At 33.0% G+C, this 24,824-nt stretch overlaps 1 pseudogene; it reads left to right on the forward strand.

Annotated features, from left to right (window-relative positions):
- Positions 1-13,459: 13,459 nt before the first annotated feature.
- Positions 13,460-24,374, forward strand: LOC128181052 (uncharacterized; annotated as a pseudogene).
- The last annotated feature ends 450 nt before the right edge of the window (positions 24,375-24,824 follow it).

The raw sequence follows: 24,824 nt of genomic DNA on the forward strand, positions 1-24,824 counted from the left end.
TGCAGGCGCCGTCCCGGTATGACAATGAATGTCTAACCATTTGCAAGGTTCTGACAAACACTGGTATACCAACAGTCACAATTTTCACGCGAAATACAGCTGTTAAAAAAGTTTTTTCCGCCGTACTGATTGTTGCATGGGGCACCTTGCTGGGACAGAAGGAATACAATGTGGTGTCAACTAAAACATTGACTTTAGCAGTAATGGTAAGTGGTAGATCAGTCAATATCATTTGGATACTTTGATAAACAGATATTTCATTGGAATTGATATTTTTGATAATGTGCCACCCCCCCCCCCTCCATCTACACGAATATCACAGAGCAATAGAAATACTAAAATGCATTTATAATTTTCATGGAGAAGACGGATGCAAAGTTAAACATTGGTTTAGATGTAAATCACTTTATTATGCTACCAATCCTACATTTGAGAAGAACTAGTACCCTGAATCAGGAGAACCCATGCATGTACTTAGAATAAGTGTTAAGGTCAAGATTTAGTAAATGATTCCAATGTGTCTTTTTGGTGCTAGAACCATTATGACGTCATAATTGATTTGAAGAATATTTTCCCGTATTTTACGGCTTTAAAGGAATTATGTATAAAATTAAACAATTTCCTGACATTCTATGTTAAATCATGGGAAAACTAATCCCGATACCTACATTCAATTTGACATCGTTTTAAAGAAGAGGTCAAGAGCTTGTTTAATTCCGTTTTGGGGGGGACTGTAGGCCTTCTAGATATATTTTTTTAGTCAAAAATGGACAAAACTCCGAAATTTGTTTTTCAGTTCCTTCATATTTCATTGAAAATGACAGTTTAAAACATGATTTTTCATTGTGTTTACCAAAAATTTTAGCCCCGGTACACCCTATCAAACAAAGCTATTGTTATGAAGCATCATTGAAAGAATTTATATCTTAAATTTTATGAACCTGTAGGCACCATTCATTAACTAGATCTTGACCTTAAGTGTCCTTTAACAGAAGTCATATTGGGTATGCATTCCTTTAGAGAATCAATACCCTGGAAACATTGTGCCAAATGTTTTATTGAACTTGACCGAGAAAAGAAATCTAGCATGCCGTAATGCCATATGTAAAGCTAAGTCAAAAGTTCATATAATATGAATCAAAAAATCCTAACCACAGGTCCTGAGATCAAATATAGCAGGGGGTTTTGTTTTTATGGAAAGCAATACATTTTTAAAAAGTTGATTTTTCCGTAAAATTGAACACCTCTTCCATCATTTTGAGGTCAAATGAATGCTTAAGATCAATTCTATGTAAAAATCAATGATTTATAAAAGGGTCTGGCCACGCATAGTCACCAATTTTCCTTATATTTCATACAGGGACACACCTAGGTGTAAAACGCAAAAAACCACTATAGGTTGGTTGCTAGGGGTAACCGTTGCCATGGTAATCGAGGCTAAAGATGGGAAAATAGCAAAATATACCTACTTTGAAGCCATATTAGCCCTAATGTAAACTATCAAAGACATAAAACAGCCTTTTTCCTATTTTCAATTATTTAATTATATAAGAAAATTGATGGAGAAACCAATACTTTTAAAATATTACCATGGAAACAGTTACAAATTTTTGAAATCAGTTTTCTGCGGTTTTTTAATAAGCCCAAATGGGAAACTGTTAAATTTTTACATCCATATAAATGTCAATGCAATATATATTTTATCATGAAAATTGACATCCGTTGCTATGGCAACAAGGCCAAATATTAAAAAAAACTGAGAAATTTAAGATTATTTTGATATGCTTTCATTCCTGATTTTAGAATTTTTTTGCAATTGTTTTAGTTGGAACAGGTAAAAATATATCTAAATTTTCATTATACACCACAAAAACCTTATGCAACAGAGAAGTGTTGTTGCTATGGAAAATTTAGTTGCGTAAAAAATCACACAGAAATTCTTACTTTTTGAAAAGTCCATAGCAACGGCAGTAATTTTTAGAAAATTACAGATTTTTTTCAAGTGTCATTAAAGTTGAGGACATACTTTATTTTTTCACACCATTTGACTTTATATATTTATTCATTATATCTGAATAATATCCATTTAAAAATGCCTTAAAATATTATAATATTCCTTATTCTTAAGCTTGTTACCATAGCAACGGTTCTCAATTTTCATATTTAAATTTTTAATTGCACAATCATAATAGTATTTACGAAAAAATCCAAGATTTGCACTTTTTATTCAAACTAGACGAAGAAAACATATTTTAAAATTTCTGTTAAGTAACCATGGAAACGCTCTAAAAATATGCGTTTCTCCATGAATTTTTTTGTTTCATTTGAAAAATGACAACTATTTTTAATAATACATTCTATCCTGGAAACCCCAAGTTCTGCACATTACTCACAATATGTTCTCAAATAAGCATTAAAATGCAATATTTACATCTTTACCCTCGGTTACCATGGCAACGGGACCACATAGCAACAAACAAATGGTGTAAGGCTTTATTACTCACCAAAGTCTATCAAATTATCAAGTATGAAGAAAATCCGTGACTATGCGTGGCCACCGAATTTTGTTTCTTACATAGAATTGATCTTAAATTTCATATCTTGAAGAAATATAAAAATCGGACTTGTATTACAAACTTTTTTGGGAGTGTGGTGTTCTTCTGTGAATATTATTTAATAGAAGTATTATCATGAATGTTTTGGTCAAATATTATTTCAAGGAGGTAAATATACTTTGAATTTAGACCTCAACACAACATGCCCCTGTCAACAAAGTGGATTACGCACGGATATGGATGGATACGTTTTCATAGGCTTACCTTTTTTATGGTCAGTTCCGAAATGTTTAGCGTATTTTTTTCTTTCTTCTCAATTTTAAGTGTTTTTAAAAAATCGTGTCAATCAATAATCATGGTTCTTAATTCAACAAAAACGAATAAATAGCGGAATTTTCGTTATTTTTAAGCGATCGGCAATAATTGGTACTCGGCAATAATGGGTACTCGCACGTTAAACAACGACAGAGGAAAGCCTGGCCGAGAAATAAAATCAAATTTACAAGCCTTTTAACGAATAATTCATATAACTAACATCTCTTCCCGTATTCTTATGTTTAATTCTCAATATATCACATCACAATACTTTATTAGAGTTCTTAGATTAGTTATATTTTAAATATGTTTACAATGCTTTCCGCTCAAATTCACATGACATCAACCTTTAATCCTGACGTCATCAATGTGTTAATCTACGTACATGTATAACAAACTAATTTCTGAAAAAAAATTGTCTTCAGTATTTTTTATTTGTTTTTGGTCTACGTTTCGTTGTTAGATATTTGAATATGTACATAATAACTAAGATTTGTGATTTCACGGAATTACATGCAACTCAGATTCCATATGCTTCCTTAACACCTCCGCGCACTCTTTGTTACAGCGCTGTCCCGTGGGTCGTTTCCTGACTTGGTTTTGAGTGATGTTTTTAGTTCCCCTACATGTTGTAGAGACTCATTATATTTCCATTATAACCACATACCGATATTTCTTAATCATTCACACAAGAAACACTGCATAACTCAGACAAGTATCCATACTCAGTGTTTATATGAGCGATTTCTCTGGAGTAAAGGACTAAACACGAGGAGAATTGGTTGTGTAGTCATGTTCGTCTGTTTTTATAGACAACGTTGATACACAACCAAACGCTGTAAAGCTGTTTTTGTTGATCTTCTGAGAAGTAAAACTTGGTAGAATAACTGAGTTTAGGAGGAAGTCGTCTGAATTCAGCATTTCTGGATTTGTTGGCAGAGACAACGATAATATCGTTTGATTCCAGGAATTGCTTTAGATCAGAAATACTCTGTGTGATTTCAGAAATGATTAATACTAGTATTTCAACTATCTATTGTTCTAGAACATCCAGGTATTTAAACCCATGTCACCAAGATCTGATTTCTTTTTCTGTATAATATTATTTTTTTCTGAACAAATCTTCTTGTTTTTCGATTGTTGTTGTCAATTTCGTGCAGTTTTAATTTATATTAGCTATATCAATTGAATTGTTGGATACACCCTCTTGATATTTAGGATAAGTTAATTTGTCAAAATCGTGTAAATCTTTTTGTAAGACATGTTTTGTTTGTAATTTTTGTAAGACATGTTTTGTTTGTAATTTTTCAAAATGTCCACTACATTATGCACTTGGTGTTCCTTAGAGGAAACAGAAAGCATACACAAAGCAATACTGCATTGTTCGAAATATTGACAAATATTTGTTGAATGATTTTAACAATTAGGAAACGATCCTCGATATTTGAATGGCATAACTTTGTGTTCCATGGAATAATCAGCCTTCACACAGATGTATATTACAAATAACACAATGTAAAGAGGCTGCTGGGGTATCACAGAGATTACACCATACCACATCCTGGAGGCTTTCTTCACAACTGTGGATAATTCTGAAATTAAGAGAACAAGATCTATGTGTGTAACTTTTGTAAATGATGTGGTAACTAGATAACCAGTGGGGAATTGAAATGGTATTTTTGCCGCTTTGAGTATGCCGAAGGAGTAGATGCACTCGCTTTGCTTTTCGATAATTAATCTAATAACAGCTTATTTTAAACTCATCGTTAATAAATTTGAACATGTTACCTTGCAATGTACAGGCCTATATGTTCTTTTTAATTATTCCTGGAATTCGAACAGCCAGCCTCGCCGTGATCTCTGATCTCAAGCTAAATTGTCTAATTAGCGAATTAAATATTGTGTGTTAATATTTTTGTAGGTTAAGCATTTGATTTTTTTATGTTTTTTAAGTTGTATTCTATTTGCTGACAATTAAACAGATACAACTTAATATTTTTTGGACAGTGTTTATTTTTGAAATTCCCGTTATATGTAAATAATTTTAAATCAGAATAATAGAGAGAAAAATAGTTCTGGATAATTTTTTTTGATGCAGGTATCAAAGAAATTTTTCGACCAATCAGAAGGAACAATATCTTATCAAACTAGTAATTATTGAATTATAAAATTATCACGTTCTTCTCTTATATAATTTCATTAGTTTACTACTGACATGTAATTACAATCTTTTTTGAAGATATATGTTTTTCAAAATGTTTAACAGGATGTAACCTGAAGTTTCCACTTTCATTGTTCATCTGGTATCGTGTAAAATAACCGTTCTAAGATATACGACAACGAATCCTAATCGAGCAAGGCGAGTCAAGGTTATTACAATTCTCTTTGGGTTGGATGAGGCTGTCTTATGGATCCTGCAGACGAGAAAATATTTCAAGATTTGGAATTTCCTTTAAACTTCGTTCATTATCTACTTTAGAACACGTCGTCTATTCATAAGAATGCATATCAATAGATCACGGGGCCGTCAGTTATTCATCACTCAACCCTTTTGAAATCAAACATACATTAGCAATGTGCTACTTTATATTTGAATTTTATTTTCAATTTCCTGACAGTACAAAACAAACATTAGAAATTCTTTAGGATTCAAAAGAAATTTAAATATCTGATATAAAAAAAATGCATAAAGGGTTTGTACTCAACGCTCTGAAACTACCTCTATTAATCGATATCTGTATCTTTCTTGTTTCCTGGATGAATATTTCATAAACAGTCCATACTTTCATCCTGATACGTGCACAATTAACAGTGACTATAGTTAGTAAGCTAAGAAGATCCTTATTTCAATTAATTTTGATTAGTTCTTGTATAATTTGTTGTAATTTAAAATCCATTTTGTACCATGTTCAAGCCAATACGTAATAACTCATTTGTTTAATGATTTATTGTATAAACTTGTTTTGTTTCTGATACATCAATTTGAATCAGAGTAACAGTTTGTGTTCACCATTAATCGTAAGTCAGAACAATTGCCATTTTAGCATTAAAAATGCAATGTTCACACTTTTTCATATATCTAAATATGAATGTAAACACAGTTTGATCACATGTAATACTGAATTTTCTTCACTTCTCCAGTGTTCTCAGCCACATATAGATAGTCTTTGTGTCTACGCATAAACCCCATGTACTATGTAAATCACAGTTATCAATGTAACGGAGGAACTGTCCGACTTGATCTAAGATATGAATACAGAGGTTGTTACTATCTGCGGTCAGGATCCGACCCTGGCTGTCTGTTGTGATACCATATGGTTCAAATGATTCTTTTGTGGTATAGGGCATGCCAGTGTATGTAAAGCGGAGTTTCCCAGCCTTATTTACCACCACTACTGCATGGAAGATCCAGTCAGATAGATATACATCTTGGTTTATGTTCTCACATATATATTTAATGTTAGATATTCCACCAGATGAATAGAGAGGTCGTTCATTGTCATCATATTGAATAATTTGTTTCTCTGTAGAGCCAGAGTAACGCACACTTTTCGTATGTTTTTCATCATCACTGTCCATGACAACCAGGAGGTCACCAGAGGAGGTACTACATACACCACGAGGCCTCCAATGTAGAAGTTTTATTACTTCTTGTATATGTGCATTTTTTATCGTGTTCACAGTTCTATCGGTGTAAACAGCATAAACTAGATCCTTACTCCTTGTCACTACTATGTCCTTTGGCCTGTACCCTGATTTAGTTTGGATTGAATTCAGTAGTGTGCCATGGAGGTTGTAGAGTCTTAGTGTGCTGTCTTGACCGCATGCCCATATTTCTTCATCATTCAGACAGGATAAACTGCGTAAGGTATTGTGTTCATAATTAGTTTTTATATTTGAAATAATCAGTGGTTTATCAATGAGCTGTTTGTAAGAAGGAGAAGATTCAACATTTCGGGAGTCAGAAATGTTGTAATAATCCTTTTCGTCTATGGAGCACATTGACAGAGAACCAAACTGTTCTTTAATGTGTTCTTTGTAAATTTTCTGAGGGTCAAAGATTGGTAAAGAAACTGTGATGTTCTTAAGCATTCTCCTGAATTCGACATTTTTTGATTTGAAAGCAGAGACAATGCTGATATCCTTTAATTCCATTAATTTTTTTAGATCAGCAATGCACTGTCTGATTTCAAAAATGATTCGTGTGTTTTCCTCTTCCTGTTTATTCAATACATTCAGGCTTTTGTCTTTCATTTCAGCAAGATCAGATTTTAGTTGCATAACAATATTGTCTATTTCTTTGTGCCATACATCTGCATGGTTGTTGATTGCTCTTGTCAAGTTCTGGAGATTCTTATTCAAATCAGCTTTGTGATCTGGGATTTCTGATGCTACCTCTTGATATTGAGGATAAATGGAATGTTCTAATTCTTGTAAGTCTCTCTGTATATCACGTTTTTTTCTCTCGAAACTTTCCAAAATATTTACAACCTCGTGAGTTTGATGTTCGTTTGAAGAAAAACAAAGTGCACAAGTAGTAATGCCACATTTCTCACAGAAAAGTTCACGTATTTTTGTGGAATGAATTCTACATTTTGTAGTCGATCTCCGCATTTAGAATGGCACTACTCTGTGATCTTTGGATTTATCAGAAAAATGTTCTTCTTTACAGGTTTCACACAGATATTTGTCACAAATATCACAGTGTAAAGGTGGAGTCGGAGTTTCACAGAGATGACACCGTACCAAATCCTGAAGGCTGCCCCCTGATCCATGGTCTTATATTTTGTTAACTGCATATTGTGAATTCCAGTTGTCAAATTCCCTTTAACATTTATAACGTATTCGTGTGTTTGTATAAATCAAATTCCTTTAACGTTTAAGCGACACGAGCGGGCTCATTTTTGATTTAAAAACCGGATTTACTTGTACATTACCTCTTATTGTTTGATGACGTTTGACTATTAAAGCTGAGGAGATGTTTAAATAAATAGCCATGTCTGTTTTTAAAAAACCGACACCTGTGCAGAAAAAAACTAGGTTTAATTTGCAACCGTTCTCTCATTAGAGGTCATGTTACACAGGCTTTGCTTACACCTCTGTCAACTCCAGATTCCAAGATTCTTGTTAAAACTGACACGATGGGCAAATTGTAAATATAAGATCTCTCATGATTTGCGATGTTATACGATTTGTATTCAACGAATTGTGTGTTTTCCATCCCCGAGCCTTGAAAACCATAGGTGGCCCTTTAAATCAACGTTGTTAAACATCCATTATGTAAATTTAAACAAAAAAAGCTGTCTCTATCTTCTACTTGTGGCTTTATCGAAATTTAATATAGCACTGAATCATGATTTTTTTAAGTATACAGTCTCATAACTGCAGAGGTGTGTGCATACAAATTGAGTAACATGCGTTAGCGCGTTATGAAAATTTGTATGCATACATCGCTGCAGTTATGAGACTGTAGACTTAAAAAAATCACGATTTAATGTTTATATTTACATTATTTCAACTTCACGCCTTGTCTGTAAATGTGATTTATAACTTAAAATTCCTATTTTATCCCAAGGGTAGGTTCATATTAATGGATGAACCACAGAAACCACAAGCGGAAACTTTGATTTTCGCTGGTGACGTTGCAGTTCACAGCATTCACCGTTTGTGACGTCATAATAAAACTCGTCATTTTAACCTTTGAGTACCCTGTGTGCATTGCAGTGTTATAACTGCCGTAGCTTTCAACACGCTTTACAAGCAAAAAATACGTGAAATGTAAATACTATGTTTTAATTTTTTTCGATATACAGATGAAGCACTTCTATTAAAATCTAGTTTCCCAAATACATTCCTTACTGGTTTTTGCTGCAGCCACCCAAATATTTGTATTTATTTTTTGAATTTAATCATTTGATCTTGTATGTAACTTGTTAATTGTCATGATTGGTATAACAGCTACCCAAATATGTGCAAGGAATGAGTTGCAATAAAGTACCCCCTCTATATCAGGCCCCACTCTCACCAATTTTCCTAAAGTCAATACTCGGCCTCAAGTCAGAGAATCTTTCTTAATTCTATGCACTTTGCTTTAAAGGATTTGAGTTGAGGAATGAGTTGAGTGAATTGAAAATTTTGGCGTGGTGGAGCCTGGACCCCAATTTTTTCTAGGTGGGGTGACTGATCAGCGATAGTAACATATCTAAATCTGATGTTACTTTTCAAATAAAATATTAATTCAGTTCATCATAATTATTGGTCAGTAGTAATTAAATGTTTCAAAAAAAATCTCTATTTGATATTCTTTCAAGGATTTTGTTATTAAGGTCTTCCGTTTCCAACGGAAGACCTTACTATTATTCTGAAAAAAATTCAAATTTCTTATTATTTTTTTTTTCTTCTAGACGCCAACTTTGATCCTTAATATCTCGCTCGTTTGTTCACCGATTGTTTTGAAATTTTCAGGACTGATAACATGCCGCGTGATGTTGTTGTTGCATATTTTAGTTGAGGAAAATCCCCATTCGGTTTTGAGTTATTCCCCTTTTAGTAAAATTTAACGACTTCTTTTGTCCAGGGGGGTTTAGCTATAACGATGGCTGGCAGAGTCTCAAAGATGGGCTGGTTTGGAAGCTAATACATTGAATTTGTGCGAGATATATTTTATTTATTATTTAAATGCAAATAAAAGGGGTGGTATAGATGTTGAAACAAAGGCAAGAAAAAAATTCAAAAAAATTCGCGTATTTTCCGTGTTAGTTTCCTACCTGATAAAAATTTGTTACAACATGTTTTTTAAAAGATCTTGGTCTTACCAAGACCTTTCATTCGGTATACAGAAAAAGGGGCTGGCCCCTATAATTAAGGAGTTAGATGCGTCAAAAGTTTCTTGTCAATAACTTGTAAAGGAATAAAAATTTCTAATGCATTATTGAAGCAAAGTTGTAAAGAAATTAATTTTGAATCCTTCCGTGGTATTCAATTTAATGTCTTCGTAATTTATAGCCAGTATTTGCAGAAACAGTTGTTGTCAGTTCGGTCCATTTTTGTGGGGGTGCGCACGTTTAGGAGGTTATGAAAGGGCTTTTTGTAATGCACTAACTGATACATGCAGCGCGCAAAAATAATTCTACATAAAATTCCCAAATGTTTTTATTCATATGTACATATTCATTTCATAAAGATGAACGTCTTTGACCTTATTTTTGTTGTTTGTTTCATAACTGTGCCCCTTTCTATATTTAGATGCATTACGAGACTCAGGTAACCGATCGATAGAAGAGTTGCTAGCTGTATTCAGGCCGTCGCCTTGACGACAGTGCATATGCTTGTAGAGCTGGACGTACACATGTTTAACGCCCCACTGTGTTACTGTAACAGAGACATTTTGAATTGTTTCAGTACTGGGAGATGTGTTAATTAAATGGTTCGAATGCATGGTAATTAAACTCAACTTTTCTACAGTACGTATACACGGCCGTCATATAAAGCACAATGTGTATTACTGACATGACAAATGTACGCTGGCAATTTAAACGAACGCGGGATTGCTCCCGATAGAAAATTTCTTTTAAAGCAAAACAAAATACTGATTTCCGATGGATATATTATTATCATCGTGGAGATGATTTTAAAAAGTGAACTTAATATTCGTATACGATAATATTTGAATCCAAAGCCGCTATTTTTAAGTAACGGTTATTAGGGATACATGTATTAATTATGACTTGCCCCGCGTTTCACGTTTTTTACTTGCAATGCATCTACAAACGAAAATACCAAACAACCTTCGGCAGCAATTTATAAATAATTTATTACATACTAGTACACAATATTAAAGAGATAATTAAATAAATTGTGCTTTATAATTGTACTCGCTATCTTCCGTGGAAATAATGGCATGGAAAAAATGTTGTTCAATGTTCATCAAAAACGATGTAGCCTTAGCAATCGAAAATAATTAAAAAACTGTATATTGATAGATTGACACATTAACAAAGATTCAGACCCGCAATGTATTTTTTGCAAATTCTATAAAATGTAGACTCAATAAGTTAATTTTTCCGTTTGGGGTATTTTGAATCACATGTGTACGCTATGTGTACATGTACATATAGATTAATAGCCATATAGATAAACACTTTCAGTGTTGAATTTTTAAAAGATATTTTGTACATGCAAAGCAATCCAATGCAAGGGCTATTAAATTCGAACAATGTACATACGATAGGGATCGAACTGATACTGGTTCTGCTTGTTCTACAAACAGCGAATGAAATGCGAAGTATTAGGGTGTTATTTTTTAAACAAATAAGTATTGCTCTCTTAAAACCTTGCATTACTAAACAAAGTATTTCATCGGAAGCATTATTAGTTACCTTAGCTGCATATATGTAGCTCTCCTTCTGGAAAAATTGAGTACCATCCGAAATTTTTCATAGCAATAGCTTTCCAAAAAGCTTGCCTGACTACCCAAATTTATTCAATGGAAGCATGCATGTATCAATTAGACTATCTTATAAGAAATGAAATTCAATTTTCGCTGCGGATCATAAATTATTAAACTGAACGTGCAGAGTTTAGAAGCAATTTCAATCTTTTTCTTCGATCGAGTGCATGTACCTGTATATCACTGGAAATTAAATCATTTCATTATTTTAAATCATTTTAGGAATGTACATGTATCGAATAATCTCAAACAGCCAAATTGAAAATTGAATTTGTTATATATTAGATGCAAAATCAAAGACATTTTGTTATTTCTAACCACATAGGAAAGGATATTCAAACACGTACATGTAGCATCGTTATTTGAAAGTGCGTGTGGGGGGGGGGGGGGGGTTTAGGTGGGCAGCTTCATCAAAAAAAAATCTTGACAAGGAATTTAAAAAATGGGGAATTTTGAAAATCCTAATCCGTAGGTGGAAGGGGGTATTTACATTTTAACTTCAATTTAATTCAATTAGAATTACTTTATTTTTTGGTTCCATTTATTACATGCTCCGACAAAAGTGAAAGATCCCTGATATCTCTATTTATTATATGACCAGTTAAGAAAATAGAGTGGGTAAGACCATCTACACATCATGTGCTCTGGCCTAACTTGGACTCGCCCACTAATCGGCGAGCCAAAATTATGAATGCGACGTATTACTATGGAATGCCATAGCTGCCTTAAGGTCAATTTCATATTATATGAATTGGTATATTTTTTATATGCAATAGTAATATCATTATATGCAGTGCTAACATCATTATATACTATTATTTCACCATTATATTCAGGGGTACAATCTTTATATGAAGAGGTAACATTATTACGTTATGTCGTAAGATCATTATGTGCAGTAGTTTATTCATTATATGCTATGAATAAATCTTTATATGATATGATAAACTCATTTCACACAGAGCTAAACTCATAATGAACTATTGTTCAATCGTTATGTTATATGGTACACTCTTCATGTGCAGTTGCAAAATCCTTTTATGCAGTGCAACTTCTTGACATTAGGTGATAAGTTCATTATATGCAGTACTAACATCATGTTATGGTGTATTAAAACCATTATGTATGGTGGTAAAACCTTTATGTATTGTGGTGAAAGCTTTACATGCAATTGTAAATCCTTTATATGATGTGACAATTTTATAATATGCCGTTGTTGAGTCATTATATTATGAGGTCAGTTCTTTACATGATGTGATCATTTCATTATATTGAGTGGTAACTTCTTTATATGCAGTCGTAACTCTTTATGATGAGGTTGTAAACTGGTTCTCGCTGAAAAGTTTTAATGGGGAGGAGGTCCAGTTTTATTTTTAAAAAGATGCCGCGTTCGTTGTGACGATGCACATTTCCTGGTCAACTTGTCGTTTGTTTTGGAGAGAGAGAGAGAGAGAGAGAGAGAGAGAGAGAGAGAGATACTCTGTTCTTGATACATCGATGTATGATAAATCGAATGAATTTTTAGTAGAGTACGCGTTTAATTTTAAAAGTAAAATAAATTTCAGAAAATGATTGAATTTTGTAGAAATTTAATACCCCCCTCTGCTTCTAGATCCGCGCATACAGTTAGGAAGATCACTTTATGTATCTTGATATTAGCATAGAACAATTTGATTTCTACTTGCTATCGTGTTTTAGATATAAATAATATATGTAATTCTTTGGAGCTTTTTGAATTAATAAATCTAATTCTGTCTCTTCAAAACGTTTAAATTAAGGAGTTACTTTGCTCTTGATTGTTATGTAAAATAATTTTAATAGCATCCATATAAACCGTGGTGCTTGGAACAAACTTATCCGTATTTTGCTGATTCATACATTATTGCACGGCTTGCTTTTAACGATGTCGAACAATGTGTATATATGTATATATATGTGTATATATATTTTGAAAACGACATATTTTACAAAAAAAAAAAAATACATTAACTTTATCGATTAATGCGTTACTTCCTCGTTCAGCAGCAAATGTTTTAGCTGCAGACCTGTAGCTCTCTGGTTAAAAAAAAATTCGGATAGACAATTAGCCGAATAACTTCCCCAAACAAATTAGTCCATTATTGTTGTGTACACAAAAGAGCGATATATACTTAAATTAATTAGTTTCGTAGGAAATTCAAAAGCAACAAATACAGATAAGTGAAAAGTGTCTGTGTTTAGATAATATAGAACTGCATTGCTGATATTCGCTCTACTTTTAAATAATCATGCGCGCCACGCCGAGTTGTTGACAAAACAGAACCACGCCATCGTAGATTTACAACCGAGGAATACAACCGAAGTTTTCAGCATTGTGCCCTTCCACATATCATCCAAGCCCATCCAAGGTATATTTAGCTTTAATTCCAATATCAAAAGATATATAAAGAACGATCTTATATGTATATTATTTATTTGAAGGCTGAATGGGGGGCTGAATGAAATTCGTGTTAACTTTCGCTGCCCTATTGACATGTTTTGGTTTGAGACGCGTTCGTTAAAGTCATAATTATTTGTTATGTAGGGTTTTGAATTATGGAATAATTATTATTCTAAATAAGAATAAGTATATTGTCTTGCACACGTTGTATGTAATACTTACTTCGATATTGGGAAATATACGATATTTTGTTGTTCAGAATTTTTTAAAGGAATAGATATATCGATATGCTGGGTTGAGTTTTTCCCCTTTATTATCAGATATAAAGTTAAATTATTTAGAGCTTTTTATTAGTAGAATTCGAAGACTTTGGATAATACAAAATTTAAAAAAAAATCAAGAATATTGTGTCATTTATTTCAAGAGATGAACAAATTCAAGAGATGAATTAACAAGAGTTGAATAGAAAACATTGTTTACTGAATATCTTTGCAAGAGTTGAGCAATTCAGTGGAAGCAAGAGTTGACATATTGTATGAAAAAAAGATTGTGTCAAAAATATATTACAAGAGCTGAACAAAATCAGGAGATGAATTAACAAGAGTTGATCTTTGCAAGAGTTGAGCAATTCAGTGGAAGCAAGAGTTGACATATTGTATGAAAACAAGATTGTGTCAAAAGTATATTACAAGAGCTGAACAAAATCAGGAGATGAATTAACAAGAGTTGAATAGAAAACACATTGTACATACTGAACATCTATCATGCAAAAGTTGAAAAATTCAGTGGAAACAAGAGTTGACATATTGTATGATTTGCTAAGAAATCAACAATGATTATCATAGGAAAGTTGAGACAATCAATGATCTTTCAAGGAATAATTTTATTTTGAGAGTTATACATGTAGTAGTATATATTATGTTGTCTATTATTGCATTGTTTTACTCGGTTAATCACTAGGGAATGTTATTTGCAAGTATGTTTAAATTTAATGGCAACCTGTTTTAAATTAGTACATGATAGGGGAAAAACTCAAAAGCTGGCAACAATATTGCAATTAATAACTTTTTAATGATATGATAAATAAGGTGTCGCAAGGTTTTTAAAGAAATTTCTCAGATCAAGATGGAAAATTTCAAGAGAAAAAACAATAAGGAACAACATATATCAAGAAAAAGAATAAGGAAAAGTGAGATAATAATAGAGAAATGTGTTACGGCTAACTTTCATCAAGGATCAAATTGTTTTTCTGAGGAAAGCAGAGGTAGGCAATGTGTAGCAAATTCACTTCTTTGTATTGTTCATAAAGAAATAAATAACAAATCATTAGAAGTGTGGACTCCAGAGGATACTCATTTTGTGCTACAAAAGGGTGACTTGGTGTACAGACATGTCAGAATTTCATGTAATCATTCATATCTCCATCCACAAGATTTGCCTAATATTTTTCTCCTCCAGGAAAAAATAACACATGTATCGATGACAAATGTTTATTCTGGAGATATGATTGATGGTTTTCAAGACAATGGTCCTTACCTTTCACTTGCTTCTGCCTTGAATCTCTGTTTTGCAAATCAACAGATGGGAGGTGGTGCAATTTTCACATGCAAAGGCGGTGCAGTTGCAATATTTACAATGAATTCAAAGTTTTATCTGTTTGATCCTCATGCACGTGATAGTGAAGGCAATGCTAATCCAGACTGTAGCGCTGTTTTATTGACAGTATGTGGATTTTCAAACTTTCAAAAGCTATTGAAAAAGGTATACCAGATTAATGGAAGCTCACCTTTTGAGCTGCACAGGGTTATAATAAAGCAAGGTAAAAAAAGCAAAAGAGAGAAATTGTTGAATTTGGATGCTGAAATGTGTGAAACATGTAACATCACAAGAGATGAACCCGAATGTGAAACATGTAACATCACAAGAGATGAACCCGAATGTAACAGTTCATTATGTGATAACAACCTCTCAAATATTTGTGGTTTACCAAAAAATTGCAATTACGACAAAATGATAAGCAAATTTCATGCCTCTGTGAATACTGGTCCAAGTTGTGTTTGTAAAACCTGTTGTCAAACTTGGTTCAAACATTCGGTTAGAAAAGCTACTGGAATACCCGAGCATGTTCTCTGTCAATATGACATTCAAAAGTGTGATATAATTTGCAACACTTGTCATAAATATTTGAAAGAAGGGAAAGTCCCACCATGTTCTTTAATGAATGGATTTAGTTTTCCTAAAAGACCACCTGAGTTGGACCTGACTCCATTAGAAGAACGACTTGTTGCTCCGAGAATACCCTTTATGCAGTTGAGAGAAAAACCCAGAGGAGGACAGTTAAGCATAACTGGCAATGTTGTAAATGTTCCTGCTGATGTTGCCACAACAATTCAGAAACTCCCAAGGCTTCAAAGTGAAGATGAAACAATACCTTTGAAGTTCAAGCGAAATTTGATGTTTAAGCATTCAATATCGTTTGAAAATGTACGTCCTAATAAAGTATTAAATGCAACTAAGTGGTTATTACAAAATAGTAGTTTATTTCAAGCAGAGGGAATTGAACTGAATGAAGACTGGGAATTGCAGTGTTCTGATACAGAAGATGACAGTGAAGATATTTGTAGCACTGATGCAAGGGACAGTATTGAAGATGACTGGACCGAAGAAGTGAATGTAGATGACCGACCAACAGGCAATATGGATACTGTTATGCAAAGTGTAGACTTCAGAGAATTTAATCAGATTTTAAGTGTTGCACCTGGTGAATGTAATAGCCCATTAAGTATATTTCAGGACAAAAATGCAGAATTTTTAGCATTTCCTGTCATATATTGTGGCGAAGCAAGAGCAGATAATAATACCAGAAGAGTTCCAGTGCATTACAGTAGTATTTGCAAATGGGAATTGAGAAATGTGGATAGACGGTGTGCAAAATGTATTCCTAATTTGTTTTTTAAGCTGAAAAAACTACAGCTTAAACAAATTCAGGACAAAGTGATGCTTGCAATGAGAAAATGTAAACTTCAAGGGAAGAAATATACAGCTGCTCAAATACTTGACTCCCAAACAGCAGATTCAATAGTTCGTTTGAATGAAGGATTTCATGTCCTTCGATCTTTGCGTGGCTCACCACCCTATTGGGAAAAAGCTAAAAAAGATATTTTTGCCATGATTCGCCAACTTGGAATACCCACATGGTTTTGTTCCTTTTCTGCAGCAGAAACTAAATGGATTCCCCTTTTGAAAACTTTAGGTCAGTTAGTTGAAAATATGCATATATGTCTTACACAGATGAGGAAATAATTAGCATGAGTTGGGAACAGAAAAGTAAATTAATTAAATCTGACCCAGTCACATGTGCAAGATACTTTGATTTTAGATTTCAAAAAATTTTTGCTGAGGTTTTATGTCACCAAACACATCCTATTGGTATTATTGAGGACTATTTCTATAGGATTGAGTTTCAGCAACGAGGATCACCTCATGTTCATATGTTGGTGTGGATAAAAGATGCCCCTACAGTTCAAGAGAACACATATGAAGAAGTTGCAAAATTTGTTGACAAGTATATAACTTGTGATGCACAAAGTGCAGATCCTCACCTGATAAATTATCAAACTCATCGCCATGCAAGAACTTGCATGAAGAAGAACAAACCAATTTGCAGATTCAATTTTCCAATACCACCAATGCCTTACACTGTTGTTTTATCACCTTTAGAGGAGGAGGATGAACATTACACTCAAGCAGCTACAGACTACCAGAAAGTTGTAGAATATCTCAATTCTTCTAGTTTCAAAGAATATCAGGCTGAACTATCATTTGAGAGTATTTTGTCACAGTTGCAAATAAATTTAGAAAGATACATCCATGCCTTGAGGTCTTCTCTTAATCAAGAGAAAATTTTTCTAAAAAGAAAACCAAATGAGGTAAGAATAAATGCGTTCAACAGTGAACTCTTAAAAAGCTGGCAAGCAAATTTAGATATTCAGTTTATTACAGATGGATATGCTTGTGGTACATACATAGTGTCATACGTTTCAAAGGGTCAAAGAGGAATGTCAAATCTGTTGCGTCAAGCTTGTGAAGAGGCTAGACAAAATGATTCAAATATTCGTCAACAAGTTAGACGTATCGGCAACAAATTCCTGTCACATGTTGAAATTGGAGCTCAAGAGGCAGCATACCTAGTCCTTCAAATACCATTACGTCATACATCAAGATCAGTCACTTTCATTAATACAACTCCTATTGAGGACCGTGTTGTGTTATTGAAATCAATGCATGCATTAGAAGAGCTGAAAAATGATAGTACTGATGTTGAATCTGGTAACATCGTAAAATTGTACCAACAAAGACCAAAGATATTAGAAGGAATTTGTCTTGCAGACTTTGTAGCATGGTTTCAAGTAAAGTATAAAAAAGAGAATGAAAGGAACACTGCAAGTACTTGTGATGAATTGCCTGAGGATGTAGCAGATGATATTTGTTCAGATGATTCAATCACTATTTCAACAGAGTCGTGTGAATTTGCTCAAAGTTATTTATTTAGAAATGGAACAGAAATTGTTAAAAGAAGCAAACCTCATGTATTAAGGTGGGTTAACTTTGATAGGGAGACAGACTCAGAAAAGCACTACCAAGAGTTATTGATGCTGTTCACACCTTGGCGAAATGAAGAAAAAGATTTGATCAATGTAACGCGATCCTTTGAAGAAAGATACATAGAGTTTAAAGCAGACATAGATAAAAAACTTAAAAAATATCAGCATGGGGGACAAATTGTGGCTGATGTGGAAAGGGCTCTTCATGGTATTGATGCAGAAGATTTGTGTGTAGATTTTGTTGCACCAAATAATGAACATGAAGAAGAACTAGATAGGGAAAAGGAAACAACACTCTCAGAACAATGGGGCTGTTTTGACCCAGGAAAACAGGCACCGTTGTATGATATAGGACTAGAATTTGGAGTTCAGAGAAAACAAATTGATGAAGAGGATATCACACAATTGGGTGAAATGAATGATTTTTCATATAGAGAAATGATAAGGGACCTAAATGAACAACAGAAAGAGTTTTTTAACCACGTATTACACTGGCTGAAGACAAAAACAGAACCCTTATATGGTTTCTTATCTGGAGGGGCAGGTGTCGGGAAAAGTGTTCTCACAAGAGCTCTTTATCAGGCTTTGTTGAAATATTATTCTCATCGTATTCATGAAAATCCAGACAATATACATGTTATGCTTTGTGCACCAACAGGAAAAGCTGCCCATAACATCAATGGAACAACACTCCACTCTGCTTTCTGCATTCCAGTTGGTAGAGGATTTGCATACAAACCTTTAGACATGCAACAGTTAAATACTTTGCGTACAAAGTTCATATCTCTAAAGGTAATTTTCATTGATGAAATTTCAATGGTTGGACACAATATGTTCAATTTCATCAATCTCAGACTACAAGAAATAAAAGGTTGTACTTTACCATTTGGTGGAACAAGTATTGTTACTGTTGGTGATCTATTTCAGTTAAGACCTGTTATGGACAACTGGATATTTACTCAATCAAACAAAGGGTATGGACCACTGGCTGCAAATTTATGGAGAGACAACTTCAAGTTGTTTGAATTAACTGTAATCATGCGTCAAAGAGATGACAAAATTTTTGCAGAACTTCTCAATAGAATACGAGAGGGAAATCAAACTGAGGAAGATCTGAGTTTATTGAAAACTTGTGTTAAGGAAGAATGTCAAGAGATCTCAAATGTACCTCACTTGTTTACCACAAGAAATGAAGTCACACAGTACAACTATGACATTTACAATAAAGCTGATAATTCTGAAAAAGTGGTCATCAAAGCTATTGATTGGGTCATTAGTTCATGTGATGAAAATGTGAAAGCAAAAGTCTTGTCTAGAATTCCAGATGATTATGCCAAGACTATGGGCTTGTCTGCAGAATTGTTCTTAGTCATAGGAATTGCTGCAGAAATAACGAGCAATGTAAATGTTCAAGATGGAATCACAAATGGAGCATCCTGTGTCATTAAACAATTTGACTACCGTGTTGAAGGATCAACTAGATGTAGCATAATTTGGGTTCAATTTGATGATGAAAAGATTGGTAGAGAGATCCGAACACAGTATAAAAGATTGTATAAAAGTGGCATAGAGAAAAATTGGACTCCAATTTTGGAAATTACAAGGTTATTTAAAATTCAATACTATGGCACTTATCAAATAAAAAGAAAACAATTTCCACTAAGATTAGGTGCAGCAAAAACAATTCACAAGGCTCAAGGATCAACTCTTAAAGCTGCTGTTGTGCATGTTGGTACCAGAAAAAATGATCACATCCATTATGTTGGATTAAGTAGGGTGACTCATATTGAAAACCTGCACATTATCCAACTTAATGAAAATAAAATAAAACTGTCATCTTGTGTTTTGGAAGAAATGACCAGGCTTCGAGAACAAGCTACAATAAAATGTTGTGTGCAAAACTTGGTAGAACGAAATGCAGAAACCACTGTGTTTTCCTTTTTCAATATAAGATCACTTCATAAACACATAGATGATTTGAAAAAAGATTTCAATCTCCTTACTTCGGATGTTTTAGCTTTATCAGAAACCCGTCTCATAGAATCAGATAGAGATGAAAGTTTTTCACTACCAGGGTATACTTTGTACAGATTTGATCATCCATGCAACAGTGAACAAAGATCCTCATATGGCCTTGCTCTCTATATTAAGGACCAACTTGAAATTCTTGATTGCAGAAGAGAAATGTTTGATAACATCCAAGTCTTCTTGATTGATGTGATATTGTGCAATGGAAAATCAGTGAAGTTAATTTTCATGCACATTCCACCTAAAGAGAATTTTACGGTGTTAAAGAATGTCCTTTCAAGCGTATTCGAACAATATCTTAGAATGTACTTAAATCCTATCATAGTGACAGGAGATTTCAATATCGACAATCTTTCGACCAATTCAGAAACCCTTGTTCAGTTTATGTCAGATAATTTGAAACTTCAACACTTGCCTACTAATTCTACAACAGATTATGGTTCAGCTTTAGACCACTTTTACACCAGTTTTGCCCAGTCTGACATTGAAGGGTGGGGTACACTAGAATCTTATTATTCGGGTCATAAACCTCTGTATATTACATTAAAATGATTTTACTCTTGTTAAATATAATCCATTGAGATTCAAAACCCAGTACAAAAAAGTATATATCAAAACATTTTATATGCATCAATATGTGGTTATTGTTTTTAATCAAAAATTGATATCCTTTATATATTTTTAGATGTTGACGGTAACAAAATTAAAGGGAAACAAAGGAGCAAAACCCTACTCGCTTCCACTAAAACTTAAAGTGTGTGCCATTGGTACTACTCAAAAGTATGTAACAGATGGAGAGAAAAAGGAATACACAGTCGTCGGATTAGCTGACACAACTGATGCCATCAAGGGAATGGTGTATGACTCTTCGAAACTAAACAATATGCAAGCATCAGCCACCATCATTCTAATGAATTACATATTCAAGAATGAAAATGAAGGAACAGTTGTAATCACAAAGACCACAAAAGTCTTGAAAACGGCGCAGATGGATGTGCCAGAACATCTGATAGAGAAGGGGGCAGCCATCGCAAACCCACCCCCTGCAGCAACTCTTGCCCTCAGAGATGTTAAGAGATCCCCTGTCAAGACACTAGTCTCTGTGAAGGGGATAATCATTTCGGTAAGCTTAATTATATTTAAATATACTAGTTATATATTTATGCTTAGTCTTTGCATGATTATGTATTATTCATCAATTAAAAAAAATATTCTTAATCATTATTAAGTTTATCTTGCATTCTGATACACTGTACATAATGCATATTGGTATGGTTCTAAGAAAATGAAGAAAAGAAGTTTCCGATTGATTTAATCTTTAGGGATATTAGTACATTTTAATTCAGAAAATAATTCAACTTTGTTATAAATAATTCTTAATATCAAAATTGCAGTTTCACTGAAAAACAATACATGCATTTGTGCAAGCATTTGCTTTTATTACTATTATTTGTGTTTGCAAAATGCTGACAAATTTGACAATGTTACCAATATTTAATGATTTAATGAATTTTATTTTTGACTTTTGAATGATTGTAGGAGGACATGGCAAAAACTGTGAAAGTACGTGGACAGGATGTCACTGTCAAGACTGTTAGCCTTAAAGATAATACAGACACCATTAAAGTCTCGCTCTGGAGGGATTTGGCAGAACCATCATTTGTTGGAAAGTTTCTCCAGATGACAAATGTGGTTGTGACTGCATTTAATGATGAAATCTCAATATCTTCAACCTCCAAGACTGATTTGAAGGTAAATTATTTGAAATAAACAAGTTTTCATCCTAAGACTGTTAAAAATCTTGATAATTCAATCTCTATTACTATTTTTTCAGATAGAAAATTGAATTTGCTGTTGTAAACTAAATTTTGTTTATGCTGTATTTTGATAATTTTTGAAAAATATATTTTCAATAACTCTGTTATCTAATTGCAGGAATGTGATGTCCCAATGACGGTAGTAAAGGGATCTGCCATTGGATTTGAAATGAAAGAACTAACTGTGTCGATTTTGTTGTGCAATGGAGATGAGTTTCAAGAACTCGAAGCACCAGTTCAGATGATAGCAGACACTCTGAGTTGCCAACTTGAGGATATTGAAGAAAATTTGCAGAACAGAATACCTATTTAATGTGTGTTTAAGATCAAAGACACCACCATTCATATTATTGATCAGATGGAGAAAGAGGACTGAACGAAGATATAAAGTTCATTCAACCAATGCAAAATTATGATGTTTTGAAATACACCAAATTATTTCTTGATGTGTAATTCAAACCACATTATGAAATTATGTTTGTTTTCTGACTTACCGGTATATTGGTGTTGTACTATTTACCATCTTTGATTTAAACTCATTTCATCAATTTAACTATTTGGTGTTGTAAATAGACCTATACATATTTTATAAAAAGTTAAGAAACACATGTTTATGAGATTTTTTAATTGTCAAGTCTTACGTATCAGTATTTTTCTTATTGCCATTTTTTTTTTGGCTATAATTGTATTTTTTCTACAACTTTAGAAGAATTTTGTGTCATATTCTTCACTGCCATTCTTTATATGTTTATAAGCAACATATAATCCTATCTTTGTGCCAAAATGTGTTCTAGTGAATATATACACAGTGCCAACATTTCAGGGATAACATGTCTGTGTTATGACATGCTTCTTTCCTTTCCTTTTGTAAAACGTAAATGTACATAGAACTATTTCTGCATTATATAAGCTACATGTATTCAACCCAAGACTTGGCAGAACTTGTCCAAATTTAAGATTCCTTTCCAAAATGCTGTATTTTTTTGCTTTTCTTCATCTTTACAAAACATTTATACCCTCATTATGTTTATTTTAGAGAACTTAAAATTCTCATTTTTACTGTCTATCATGAGCAATGCTGCTTTTAGCCTTATTGAAAAGGTTTGTACATAAACAGACATGTTGTCTGTCTCTTGTATTTTTAATGCAACAATCAAATTCACAAGCCTTTATACTACCCTTTTTTTTATTGTCCCCCTTTGCCTTCTATTGACCTGAAATCCAATTTTGATGACAACCCCATAAAATGTGTCATACTTTTTTTGCACTTTTAATGTTTTGGTATTTAACTCCAATGACCTCTTCATAACAAAACATTGTCTCTTATGTAAATAACTTTATAGCTTTTCCTTGTTTTTACATTTTTTTTATTTCCATTCTTGCTTATGTTTATATGTTTTGCTTTTATAATTACATACCAAATAGAAACTTTTGTAATTTGTGGTTGTGAACAATGTACTTCTGATTGTTACTTCTTTTCTTAGTATTGAAAGACTGTAATTTGTACATAAAATGATAGTTTCCACTTCTGGTATTGAAATGACTGTAGTTTGTAGATTTTCTTGTCGCATGTTTGGTCGTCTGCAATCATTTAGAACTATGGTAAATTAGATTTTTCGTTTATGCTCAAATACATAACAGTATACTCTTATTGTGTTATCCATCTGCAACAGCACTTTGTCTAGTGTTGACAACCAAAATATTTGATAACTTAGTGTTTCAGAGCTAAAGATCAGACTTTCTAACAAAAAAATTGACTCATTTTGGATACCTGTTTATTAAAAATTTAATTAAATCCATTAAGATTCTCTACATGTAAGACTGCTTTATTTTGATATAATATAAACAACCTGATGTCTAATGACCATTTTACCTCAGCTTGTACATTTTGCAATGCATAATTTGATCTTTAGCATTAAATACAGCATAAAAACCATATTATCATTGTTGTTCCTTTGTATCAGAGGGGAAAAATTATCTTAAATGAATGTGCTTTTTGTTCCAAGCAATAAAAACTTAACTTTTCAATACAAAATGTATGGAACACCAGGCTGACTGTTAGAGTTAAGTAATAAGGCATTCAATTTTATCTGGTGAATTTTAGAGTTGACAGAAATTGCATTTTATAGATATTTGAACATTATAATTGGTTCTCTTATTTGAATATCATTAGACTCAAAAGTTATTTATTTCATTAATTAAAGCATTTATAGGACCATGGCAAAATCAATTTTATAGCGACTTTCAGCAATCTGTTATGTATTGCATTACTCAATGTCTTTAAGGGTCTTGGGTCCTCAGTCTAAGTGAATGTTCTCATTTTAAGATGTCTGTACTCCAAACATTAACTTTGACTTAAATTATTCAATGTGTACTATAGGCATTTTACAAAATTATGACAAATTTCATTGAATAAAAAAAATAAAATGAGATAAAAGTACTAATCAACACACATTATTCATTAATCTATCTCAGACATCTGGTCTGGACTTTATTGAATGAGTTGATGTATAATTGAATTGCATTTACAATCTCATTGCGTTAAACGTCACCTCGTTTCAGTACTTTCAGTACTTTGATTTTTAATCTGTTGACGCGTGAGCATATGTATTAAGTAGGCGGGCATCCCTACACCCT

The sequence above is a fragment of the Crassostrea angulata genome, chromosome 4, assembly GCF_025612915.1.
Source record: "Crassostrea angulata isolate pt1a10 chromosome 4, ASM2561291v2, whole genome shotgun sequence".
Lineage (NCBI taxonomy): Eukaryota > Metazoa > Mollusca > Bivalvia > Ostreida > Ostreidae > Magallana > Magallana angulata.